The sequence below is a fragment of the Leptonotus elevatus genome, chromosome 5, assembly GCF_054856555.1.
Source record: "Leptonotus elevatus isolate MCC_2025b chromosome 5, RoL_Lele_1.0, whole genome shotgun sequence".
Taxonomy (NCBI): domain Eukaryota; kingdom Metazoa; phylum Chordata; class Actinopteri; order Syngnathiformes; family Syngnathidae; genus Leptonotus; species Leptonotus elevatus.
This window is the reverse complement of record NC_141243.1, coordinates 8,466,343-8,479,399: the sequence shown is the minus strand read 5'-3', so window position 1 is coordinate 8,479,399 and position 13,057 is coordinate 8,466,343.

The following is a 13,057-nucleotide window of genomic DNA, read 5'->3' as shown; positions in this document are numbered from 1 at the left end:
ATTAACCATACTTTGACTAGTGGGGCTGCATAGAACATATTATTTGTTGTCAAGAACATTTTTGGGGTGACTTCATCTGCATCAAGGAGTTCTAGCACTGACTCGGGTAAAACTATGTAAATGGATGTGAATTTTTAGATGCTCTCTGTTCCAGCAGTTTTATTAAAGGGAAAGTCAATTTTTTTGACAATAATATATATAAATAATAAATCAGAAGACTGGTGAGTTGTGATCGTTATCATTTGTTTTTATTCATCTCTATGCTTGTCTGTCAAATTATGTCTTTATGTGGAACCGGTCTGTGATGCAAAAAAAAAAAAACCCCGTTTAACAGACATCCACGATGTCATCAATTAATCAAATTCTCTCTGCTTTCATCACGTTGTCGTCGACTACAAAAAACCTTTAGCCCTGCTGTTTATTCAGCACAGTCTGCTGGCATTTAAGTCACTAAGTTGCACACTTGCAGTGTCTTGAAGATTGGAAGCGGACTCTTTGCTTTGACTGCGAAAGCAATAAACGGCAACTTCATTATGGCCCGGCTGAGCATGTGCACTGTAACATGGAGGCAATAAGTGGGCAGGCTATAAAGCCATCAACTACCTCGAGGGGACACGCGGACAAGCACAGTGCGTGCGCAAACGTACAGAAATGGATTTTAGAATTATCGCACTGGGTTTATGTGCACACGCACACACACTTGCACAGTGAATTAAAAGTCAAATCAGCAATTTTCACTTCATGAGTACACGACCTTGCATCTACTAACAGGACTGGCTCCAGGCTTCTTCCGTGACCTTTTACCTGCAGTCATTGAACGGAGGTTAAGAGCTTCCTCATTGACTTTGTTTTTTTTTTTAAACCATGAAGGAAATCTCATGAACACGTGATTTCATATTGGTGCCCCTTCCCCAGTCCCATCATGGACTTTTCCCCGATGACAGAATAAGATAGTAGCGCACACTTTGGCCCCGGTGGGCTCCGAATTGCCCCGTACTCTCTTCTGCGCACCAGTCCACACGATCACGTTGACCCGGCCCACATTGAGCCTCCGTGTTTTTTAGCTTAGTCAGCAGTAAAGTGGTAATCAGTAATCAGCCTACGGGTGTAAGCCTCTCCCCTCACCGAGTCTGGATGGATGCGAGTTAATCGTTGCTTTGCCACTTTGGTGCTCGCGCAGGCCTGGCTGTTTGAGCAGACGAGTGCCTTCAGGTTCTGCGGGTTCTTCACGACCTGCGAGTCGGAAATTTTTTTGCATATACTGTCGGAAAACTCGGGATGTTATTTTACTGCAGGGCTATGAAGCTTTTGCACCTTTGGCAAATCATTTTAACTTCCAGCAATGGAAGCCGTGGCGTGGCATGAGAAATGCTGCGATGTGTGATGATGCAATCGTGATAAGTATTAATTAACCTTAATGAGTTGAAGTATATCAGAAAAAAACACATAAACTGGAAGGCATATCTATTTTATAATTAAAATCTGGTGTTATAATCCAGCGATTGTAATGGCACAATATAATAATAATAAAATAATGTACCTTTTGTTCAAGCTATCTATGCAAGCGACGTGTAGTGACAGGCAGATCGATGAAATGCTCTTCCACAAGATAGTAGAAGGTACAATAAAGGAATAAACCCGTGTATTCACCTGTTGCCATTCATACAAAGAGAGTCAGGTCGAGGAGCCAACAATTTTACTCAAGTAAGAGTACTGTTACTTTAGAAAAGAACAACTCGAGTAAAAGTAAAAAAAGTACAGCCCTGCTGCAATAAAATACTCTGCGGGGGGGGGGGGGGTGGGGGGAACTACTCAAGCACAGAGTAACTGCTGAGTAATTTTTTATTAATTTTTTTAAATGTGAGTCTGAAAGTCAAATAAAACAAAAATGATTTAATACAATATGAATGTGCCGATTTAGATATTGCCGAACAATATCAGTTTATCTAAAACAGGGGTGTCAAACATACGGTGTGCGGGCAAGACAATTTTGTAAAGTAAAAAATAAATAAATTGTAATATTGGACCAATTAATCAGCCGGCCACAATCGAAACATCCATCCATCCATCATCCATTTTCTGTACCGCTTGTCCTCACAAGGGTCGCGGGGTTGCTGGAGCCTATCCCAGCTGGCTTCGGGCAGTAGGCGGGGTACACCCTGTACTGGTTGCCAGCCAATCGCAGGGCACACAGAGACGAACAACCATACTCACAATCACACCTATGGACAATTTGGAGTGTCCAATTCACCTGCCATGCATGTTTTTGGAATGTGGGAGGAAACCGGAGTACCCGGAGAAAACCCACGCAATCGAAACATATAAATTCAAATTTCACAAGCAGTCCTCAGATGAGCAATGCAACTTGTACACTGAATCGTCCTCTGTCATTATTTTATACACAATTTAAAGTTACGGTTTGTTTAAAAAAAAACATTTTTTAATCATAGACCGACATAAACGTGTTAAATATCACACAAATTTGATAACTGGTAATACAAATGCATATGACAAGGATTAACATCCTTATAACTTCATTAACTGCGCCGCACAATGCATTCTGGGAACAATATACATGCAAAAAAAGATAGATTTAACACGTTTGGAACTCATACAAGCAAAGTGTTGCCGCGAGTCATTTGCATTTGTGTTATTTTTTGGAACAATCCGATTACATTTGAGCTCCGTAATTTAGGGCTGGCCCACAAATAGAGGAAATCTGCGTATAATTGAATTAAATTTTTAAGTTATATACTATTATTTTACCGATCCGGCCCACTTGGTAATATATTTTCCTCCATGCGGCTCCTGAGCTAATATGAGTTTGACGCTCCTGATCTAAAACAATCATAAAAATGCACAAACACTAATCAATTATGATTCCGTTCGGCTTGGTCTGCAATATGTCAGAAAATGGGCAAAAAATGCCGATTGTTGTTTTTCATTGTAAAAGCAGATGCTTGTGAATGTCTTTACCGTATTTGACGTGCCATTCGGCGCACCGTATTATTAGGCGCAATATACATTGGAATGGGTCTATAAAACATTTTCATACATAATGCACCCCAGGTCATAAGACGCATTATCTTTGTGACGAAATGAATGTTTAAAAAAAAAAGTTTATTCTAATTGTACCGTATGTTTATTTGATAGATTTAGCACTATTATGCTAGGCTCTCACTGGACACAAAATATTGGGGAGTCGCTTGCTTTTGTTCACCATGCATACAGTGGGCTTGCTCCGAGCTAAAGAGGGGAGCGCACTCGGACATATGAAAACTTAACATTTGAACCGCTAGTCAATCTGGTGACCGGTGCTTGTGTTATTACTTTGGCTGATGCTAAATGCTACCTTGGTTGACAGTTAAACCGCTGTAAACAAATCAGTGCCCTCACTCAGTTCCGAATATTTGGGAGCTGGCTGGCTAAGTAGAAATGCTTAGCTTAGGTAGCTACGTTAGTAGGGCTACATTTCACATTTATTCTTAGACACGCGGAAGCGCGCAGGAAGTAGTTCTAGTTTCGGTGTGACGAACAAAAACATAGACGCATGCTAGAGATGACAACGACAACACAAACGTATTTGGAACTCATTTGAATTAATGTTGACGAACTGAAAAGCTACATACATAAGGCGCACTGTTGAATTTTTGAGAACATTAAAGTAATTTTAGTTTGGTCTGAAAAAAAGACCTCATTTGTATTCAACACACGCAGATAATCAGTTGGCTTTCATGGCGCACATTTGAGAATATTCACTCTTGAGAAGCTGAAATTCAGACGATTTGGACAATTTAAAATGACACAAGGTCTCAAAACGAATGGTTATCGAAAATATTTTTGATTCATTTGATAATCAATTAAGTTGTTGATTAACTCTCGTCTCAGTACAGCGTTTGCCTTGTAAAGACGATGCCAAATCAATGAAGCAAGATGACGATGAGACGGAGAAACAAACGTTTTCCAATCAGCAGCCATGCAGCCGTTGAAATGTAAGATGCATTGCAGCAATAACGAGTGCACCTGCTGCAATTACATCTGCTATCGCAAGTAAAAGCACTGAAAGATGGCTTGGGTGTCATTAGTGTTTCCGCAGCAACCTCCATCACCCCCCCACCTACTCCCTTCCCCCCTTTTCCTCGTGTTATGAACATGCCCCTCCAGCCCCACTCGTCTAATACAACCCAGATCCAGGGAAGTGGCGCTAAATGATTTATTAACAAGCTGATGGAATTATTTCCCGATCATCATTCATGGACATTAATCCTCCGAGTGCTCTGATGTGACACTGTACACGCATTCATTTCCTGCACAAATAGCCGTTCACTGGGTGGACATTTACCAGGGTCATTATTATCATCTCACCTTGGTTCTCTTTCATTTAACACGTCGCACGGGAGCGCGGCATCTCGCCGCCTGCCCACATTTAATCACAACGTCGTCACCGCGGCCCAAGGCCAACTGCAAGGCGCCGCACTTCTGCTTTTTGACATACAAGGTTGACCGCAAGGGGACTTTTGAGGCTTTCGAATCAGAATGTCCGATTTTGTTGTCAGTGTTGCAAGCAAGGGGGGGGGATATAGAGATGGGATGGCCAATGCGAGCCCATTAGCCTTAAGATGAGGAAGGGGTTTTGTTACGATAGATAATATCATTTTCAATCCATTCATCCATCCAATTTCAATTGCGCTTGTCCTCATTTGGGCTGTAAACTGGAATAAGAAGAATGCCATAAAGTTGTACATCATCTCCACGAACCAGGAAGTAGCTTGCTAACATATGGACCAACACATTCTATACTAAAATAAGGATTATTTCTTCAATTGCCCACATTGGCTGGCAACTAGTCACTTCTTGTTCAATGTCAGCTGGAATAGGCTGCAGCTCACCCATGACCCGAGTCAGCGAAATCAATAATGCCACTTAGGCTGCAATTGGTACGTCATACTCGGCCAACCAGGAAGTGAACAGTTCAACCTTTGCGGGGACGTGTTTTCTACTCGGCGCCAGTAGAGAATTAGCTTTAGCATCTTTGCCTATAGTACACAGACAATGAAATGTGCCTAAAGCAGGGGTTGGCAAACATCTGTCCTCAAGGGCCACATTAGAGTTTTGAAATGGACAAATGGACCTGTTTATTTGTAGTAAGTTCAAGTCAAAAAGTTTCTCTACAGTAATTGGTTCTATGCTGCCCCACTAGTCGAAACATGACATTCTGATTATTATTGAATATGTATACAGTAGTATGAATTAAAGCCGAAGTCAACTCCCCAATTTTTGGGGGGCAATATTCTGGTTGATATGAGTTAAGCATTGATGCTTAGCTGCCCTGAGCAACTGTGATGTCATCTTCAGTAGACGGCAAGTGGCAAAATGGCTGCCCCCCGAGAAGGTGAAAACGGCTGGATTTTGCTTCATATCTCATATTTCACAAATGTAATATTAATCAGAATGTCATGTTTAGACTAGTAAGGTCACATCTAACATATTATTGTCAAGAAATTTTGAAGGTTGACTTCCGCTTTAGTCAACAAAATCCACCCGTTTCTATTCCACCTCGGGGCGGCCATTTTGTCTCTTGAAACTGAAACTTGAAACACGACTGAAAATGACATCACAGTGTCTAAGGGCTTAGGTAACTACCAATCACGGCTCACCTGTTCTCTGGGTTTTGGTCATGTGACGTTTGCAAGCAAATGTGATGTTATTATAAGTCGACATGAAGTGGCAAAATGGCTGCTCACTGAGATGGATAAAAATGGGTGGATTTTGTTGATTAAAGCGGAAGTCAACCTTCAAAATTTCTTGACAATAATATGTTAGATGTGACCTCACTAGTCTAAACATGACATTCTGATTAATATTACATTTGTGGAATATGAGTTATGAAGCAAAATCCAGCCGTTTTTATCCATCTTAAGGGGCGGCCATTTTGCCTCTTGCTGTCGACTGAAAATGACATCACAGTTGCTCAGGGCAGCTAAGCATGATTACATTCAGCAAACACAGTATTGATCATAATAGTAGACTAGTGGGGGCCGTTTAAAATGTTTATGTAAAATATATACTGTATGACAATTCATTAAATTGTTATTATTATTCTTTATTCATATAATTGTAATCTAGTAAAAAAAAATGTCATGATGTATCAACCTGAATCATTAAAGATATCAGTATCAAAGTTGTTAATATAGCAATTAGTCTGTATCTGATCAATAACAAATATCACACACCACTTGCCAGCACTGCAGAGGATACTGCACAGTATTATTAAAATGTAAATATTCTAATTATGCAAAACACGGGAAGAAATTAGTTGTGGGCTGGCAGTGCGGCAGTAAAATAATACAATGACTGATTTGGGTATTTTACAGAGTAGCTTTTTAACGGGTTGACCAAACAAGTGATAGAAACTGAGCTGACAACAAGTTGCATGTCAGTTCCATCCTTAAGAAACGAAGTCATCCTCATCATCATCCTCATCATCATCCTCATCATCATCACGGTTTGTCTAAATTGTCCTCTGTGATTGCTGGCCTCCATTATCACGAGCACAGCCTTTCTCCTTCCCTTGACAATCACCATCTTCGTCCTTCCCACTCTTATAAGCAGCCTCTCGCTCTCAAGCGTCTGGCAAATGGGGGAGTCCCGCAAAGTCGGCCGCCATCTTATAAGCCTCGAGAAAGAGCATCTGCGCATTCTTGGCAAAGTGATCATTATGACGATTGTGACAGACTCCCACATGACACAGTCGGTCTTGTAAAAGGAGACCACATGGGTTCTCCCCCTGAAGCATCATATACTACATGTCGCAACCCGCAAGATCGTTATCTCACTTCAAAAGGTTCTTTGTAAGTATTTTCATGTTTGCATGGGGGAAGTGACTGGATTTGTATCGTCCTGCTCACACAACAATCTCTATATTAAGTAGATGGCCGAGTATGAGGGAAGGCATGACTACAGACAGTTTTAAGTGTTTTTATTTTCAGTCCATGTTTAGTCGGTGACAAAGGATTATGTCTGGAAATGCACTGTACTATTTGTAGTTTGGAGGTAACTTCCTGTTTCTCCCACATCGTAGGCACAAACAGGATGAGGAGAACTGATGAATTATTCTGAAGCCATTTTTCGCCTCCTCCTTTCTCAAATGTCTTTAACGTCGCTACCCTAGTTTCTCTGTGTCTTTTTCTCCATCTTTAGGCCCCCTGTCAACCTTATCATCTCATCATTTCACTGCTCTACAAAGCGTTGTAGATTAGCCATAAATGGATTTCAGGCCCTTAACGTTGACGCGAAGTAGTAAAGCCGACTCGTCGATTAGCCGACTATTTGGTTCAACCCTTCAAATGTAATATGATTCTCAACGGCCCTCTCAGGGAAACCAGAGCTACGTGGCCCGTGATGAAAATTCGTTTGACATCTTTGCTATAACGTAATGCATTTCCAATACACTTCACTTCTTCATCCTCATCCTCTTCCTCACTTTACTTGTTTGCTACAGTATGTTTTCCTTGACGTTTTATGCAGAATGCTCCCCGGACCTCCGCTTACTCAAAGCGGGTGGTCCGGCTCCATTCGTCTTTGTCAGGCGTCATTAGTGCCATGAAAGGCAAGTGTACACACTTACTAATACACGTGCATTTATACTACACACCGGTCTCAGGTCTGCCACGGAGAGGGGGGGCGGGCAGGCCGTGACAGCGGGCCTCGCCATAGCAGGCCAATGAATATAGATCACCTAACTCCTCTCAACCACGGAGAGCCAGAGATCCTCCATGGCCCTGTGGGACGCCCAGCCGCTCACACCGGGTCTGGCCGGCTGTGTGTAGCCTTCACGGGCTTCATTTCTATGCGCACGCCTGCCGTGTGTAAACATTGTGCTGTCAATAGATAGTGAAAACTGGGCCATATGTGGTGCACTGCAATCATATTTTCTATCTATCTATCTATCTATCTAACTAGCTGCTAGCTAGCTAGCTATCTATTAATTTAGCTAGCTATCTATTAATATCGCTAGCTATTTCGCTAGCTATTTCACTAACTATCTCTGTAACTATCTCGCTAGCTATTTCACTCGCTAGTTATCTATACCAACCCACTTTTGAATGGTTGTGTCTGTATCTCTATTTATTACTTCTCTCTATCTGGCTAACTATCTCTCCCATGATTACTAGAACTCGTGAACGCACGTGTAGGCTACTGTCCATAGTATATGCCAACACGTGTGCTGGCATGCGTGTGCGCCGTGTTCTTGGTGTGTCACACGTCTTGGGGAGGGCGTAGCGCGGATGCTGGCACGTTATTAAGCACCGCCACCTCCTCGTGTTGGTGTTTGTGTACTTTGTGCGCGGCGGAACAGCGGAGAGGTAATCTGGCCTGATGTATTGTCGCGCACTACGCTTGTGTGCGCCCAATCCCCTGCAAGCATGCACCGGGCATCCTAATCTGCTTGGAGAATTACTCAAGCAGCGCAAAGCTCAGTGGTACTGTTTTTTTTTTCTTCAACAACACACAAGGAAACTGATGTTTTCACCCCAGTTTTATACAAAACATCAAATACTTTGTATAATATCTGCTGTTTTGTTATGCAAACATTTGAACTTCATTTGTCTCATCACATTTGCTTCTTGTAAATGTCATCACGTATCCACCCTTTTCAGGTGTTTGGCTAAAACATGGCGATGTCGGAACACGTGAAATGTGTGAGGATGTACAGTATGAGCTCATTAGGTGTAAATGACCCGCGCTGCTAATGAGCGGCAACCTGCATACAATTTGGTCATAGGAGTCGCTATTAAATTCAAGGCTGCATTCCATAGTGAAGCCACTATTTACTTCATGTTTCATCAAATAATCACACCTCATGTGAGAATGTTTACTGCGGGCGATATTAGCTGCTGTTTTGACCAAAAATCAAAAATAGTTCTTATGTAGAGCAGAATGGTGTGAATCTTTACATTAAGGGTTACTATTTTGACTAAGGCATATCACAGAAATATGATCACACTAGCCGTTCTAAAATGTGAAAAAAATTGAATAATTTGTCACTTTTAATGAAGAGCTAGCCTGTTTACTTCCGCGTCAGCCATATTAGCTAGTTATTAATCCAATATGGCTGACCCTCAGCATTTCACAGAATGCCATCTTTATTTATTTTTTCCGTCATCACGAATGATTCCAAATGAACGAACAAAAATGCTTAAATCTGTTAGTCAAGGGTAACGAGCTTCAACTCTGTGCTAATGGAATGATTGATTGACACTTGATACGGATTTAAATGATGATTGGCTAAGCAGACTTTGAAATTTTTTATCTTTAGGGCCTCAAGGAGGTGAAGGAAATGCTGTTAGTTTGTTCTTAGTGTAACCCTGAAGGTTGAAAGCTTACTTAGCGTTAGATAGATTATATTTTTCTTTAACTCCGTTTTTTTTAGATTTCAAGGTCAAATTTTAAGATGCGGGGATAGGCAACGAGTAATGCTTCGTTCCAATTTGCAAGATTACTAATCTTTTAAATATGCAATCAGGTCAATAGAAGACATATTGCCTAATAAAATATGTATTTCACAGTTAATTTTATTGTAAGTTTTTGCATTTTATCTCCGACAGATGCAAATGACACCATTTTTTTTTACATTTATTTCTGAAAGTTGCATTGTCTTTGACGAGTCAACGTGAAACCAATCTGAAAACAGGCATTGCGAAGGCAGAAAACGTTTGATGCAGCTACTTAAAACTGTGTGTCTATACTTCTATCTGCGAGTCCAACTCACATTCCTAACGGAAGTGCTTTCCTCGGCTCGCACTTGAGGCACATTGGCGGAATACCCATCGCGCATATTTCTGGCAGAAACCGGTCGAGGAGGCACTGGCAACCCTCCCTGCAAGTGTCAATAAAAACCCTCAGCAAGCGTCAGTTTTGACTGAATATGAACTCTGCGACATGCTCGATGCTAATGCTGTTTGGACAGCCCCGAAGCGAGTCAGCGCCTCACTTGAAGGCCTTTCATCATTTCCTCACACAAGTCGAACTGCCAGCCGCCGATGACTCGCGCATCCCTGGGCTATTTGGGATTCAAACAGACAGTTGAGCTGCTCACACACACCTAGCCCAGGCATGCAAATATAGAGCAAATGGCCCACGGGCCCTCAGGGAGGAGTGCAGAGGGTAGCTATTAGAGGGGGTGGAGGGGGGGGGGGTAGAGAATAACAGATTACAGAGCGAAAACAGAGGGAATGAGAGAGCGAGTGAGCCGCATTCCTCCGTGCCAGGGGAATCTTTGCTGCCGTCGTAATTACTTCTTGCAAACCTGTGGTACAGGTTGCCCTCCTTATGGCTCGCCCTCCTCCCTGCCACTACCTGCAATAAATCACAAAAGCTTTGCATGCATCGTTTGCTTTTATGCTCCTATAGATTTGCATGTCTTGACTATAAATGCATAGCTCAGTAGATAGATCACCACATATAATAAGATGGTGGGAGTAGATTTAAAGAGGCTGTATTTAGGAAAATTGTCGTATACAAATAGTTCACGGGAGTGACTGGCTACTCATGTGAGAAATTGAGACCGGTCTCATTTTTTGATCTAAATTAATTCTGCACGCTTGTAGCATTTGCCTGCTGTATACGTTGACATCAGTGATCTGATGCATTGTTTTTGTTATAATTGCTTCAGCATTCCCACACACGTTTTTGTAATTTTTATTCTCCACTCTTTTTTGCCGTGTAACAACTCCCACATAATGCTTCCGATTTTCAATTCAATTGTAATGGAAAAATCCAACATTCCACTCCCTGAACCTGCGTTCAAACCCCGCTTAGACCAGATTTGAGTACATTCGATGGTTTGATACCAACTGCTTTTCAGCATTCCAATGCAATTTCTACAGAAATTGCACTTTTGTCTCGTTGTTATTATTTAGTGCAATGTTATGGTGTTGCGTCATAAAACTTCTAAGCTCTTGTTGGAACACAGTAATTGTCCACGCCTTATTGGACATAACATTTTGTCAACAAAGTGTTGCTTCAGTGTGATTTTATTGTCAAATTCCTGGCGGTGTTCTCAACAAGCAATCCAAGGTTCAAAATATGGCCCGGGGGCCATTTGCGGACCGCCGTCCATTTTTCAGCGGCCCACTGCGTATACTAAAAACTACATTTGTATCTGTGGTGAGATTTTATATTCCGTAGAGCTTTTCTAGATGTGAAAATATATAATTTAACTATTTACAAGTAAAATGGTAGCATTTCTCTTCATATTACTGTGGTGAATAATGAATAATAAATTTTTAGAAGCAATTTTTTTTGTACTCTGCTCTCTGTCAATGTCTGAATGGTGAACCTATCACATTAATGATCTCCAAGTAACAGCTTTAAAATGTTCAAATTATGACATTTTGCTCTTGTTTTGGTTCTTAATATAAAGATAGGGTTTGGCTGCTGTTTAGTGCTAATGGGGGAAAAAAAAATCTTTAACAGTTTGCCTCATCACATTTTACAATACAATATTTTTTAAAGTAACTGTAATATATAAACAATACACAATTGCTTGATTCGCTGATTTTTGCCTGTTTAATAAATTAAAGTCCGATTTTTTTTTTTAAGTGGCCTTTGCATCCTTCCATTTTTCTGTATGTGGCCCTCAGCGGAAAAAGTTCAGACATCCCTGATCTAATGCGAAATGTAATCTCAATTTTATGAGTGCAGCGCAGGTAAGTGAAGGCTTTTTGTGGATCCGTTTTGGTTGGTGTTTGTCGTAGGACTCTTTTCTACCTGAGGGAAAATCAAGTTGTGGCGCATTTGCCGTGGTTACCTGCCATTGAAAGTGCCTCTGCGGGATTTACGGCGGCGGTGTGACTGAGCTGTCCCGTTTTACAACGTGAAGGGTGGCTTGCGAGCCAAGGCGGCCATCAAAATGGAGGCCGCTTGTCATGCGGTGATTGTATCGGACAAACTGCACAAAGAACATGTTATCAATAGCTTCAAATGTTGGGTTGTCTTCCTAACCCACTCACTAGGTAGGTGTGGATTTTGTACACATTAGACTACTTTTACCCAAAGTTGGGTTCATCATTCTGCTGCAGTTTCCTTTTGGACCCAAAACATCTGCTTGCTCTAACAGGATCTTCAGTAATCTACTCTTATTTCCTTTTAATTTCTATTTCTGAGTATGATTTCCTTCTTTTTTTTTTTCATGATGATGTAGTTGCTTTTGTGAAAGATGTTTTGGTGTGCGTGTGTGTGTGTCAAAAGAGGGGAAAAGAAGGAGAGAGAGTTGTTGCCTGCTCCATGACCCCTCTCGTGTAAACACGGACACACTCCGACGAGGTGCTGAATGGCAACGATTATGAGAAAGCTGCCCCCCTCCACTGCACAGACACACACACACACACACACACACACACACAGACACAAACTGGGCGTTGTGCCAAGAAGGGAAGACCGTCGGAGGAAGGCCTTAACCGTGCATGGCTTGTTGCCAACCCTGCGAGAGAGAATCACAGGGGAGGGAGGGAGGAGGCGTGTAGTAAAGGAGGGAGGTGGTGCTCACGAGTGCGGGAAAAGAGGATGCAAAGATGAAGATGAAAGAAAGAAGGAGTTTTGTTAAGAAGCTTACGGATAGAAATCATGGGTTGAATGACAAAATTCTGAAAATATGAATGACATCGGCGCTGATCGACGATTGCTGACCCTTCACGAGTTCATTGAACATTGATTAATGGACTATGACAGGAAGTAAAAGAAGCTGGCCGGTCACATATGGTCTAGTGGTTAGGATTCCTGGTTTTCACCCAGGGGCCCAGGCGTCCCGGGTTCAACTCCCAGTATGAAAACATAACCTTCTGGTATGAGGATCTATTTACTTCTAAATCTGAGTCCAGAAAAAAAAATGGAAATAGCTGGCAGCTCCATGGACCATTAGCTATATTTATAAATTATTTTTCTTAGCCACTACCACCCAAATTATAGGTCAAGACACCCTTGAGCCACAGGAGAGAAAAAATCCTGGCCGGTGCTGGGAAATATGAGTGAACACCCAAATATGGTGAATTGAATG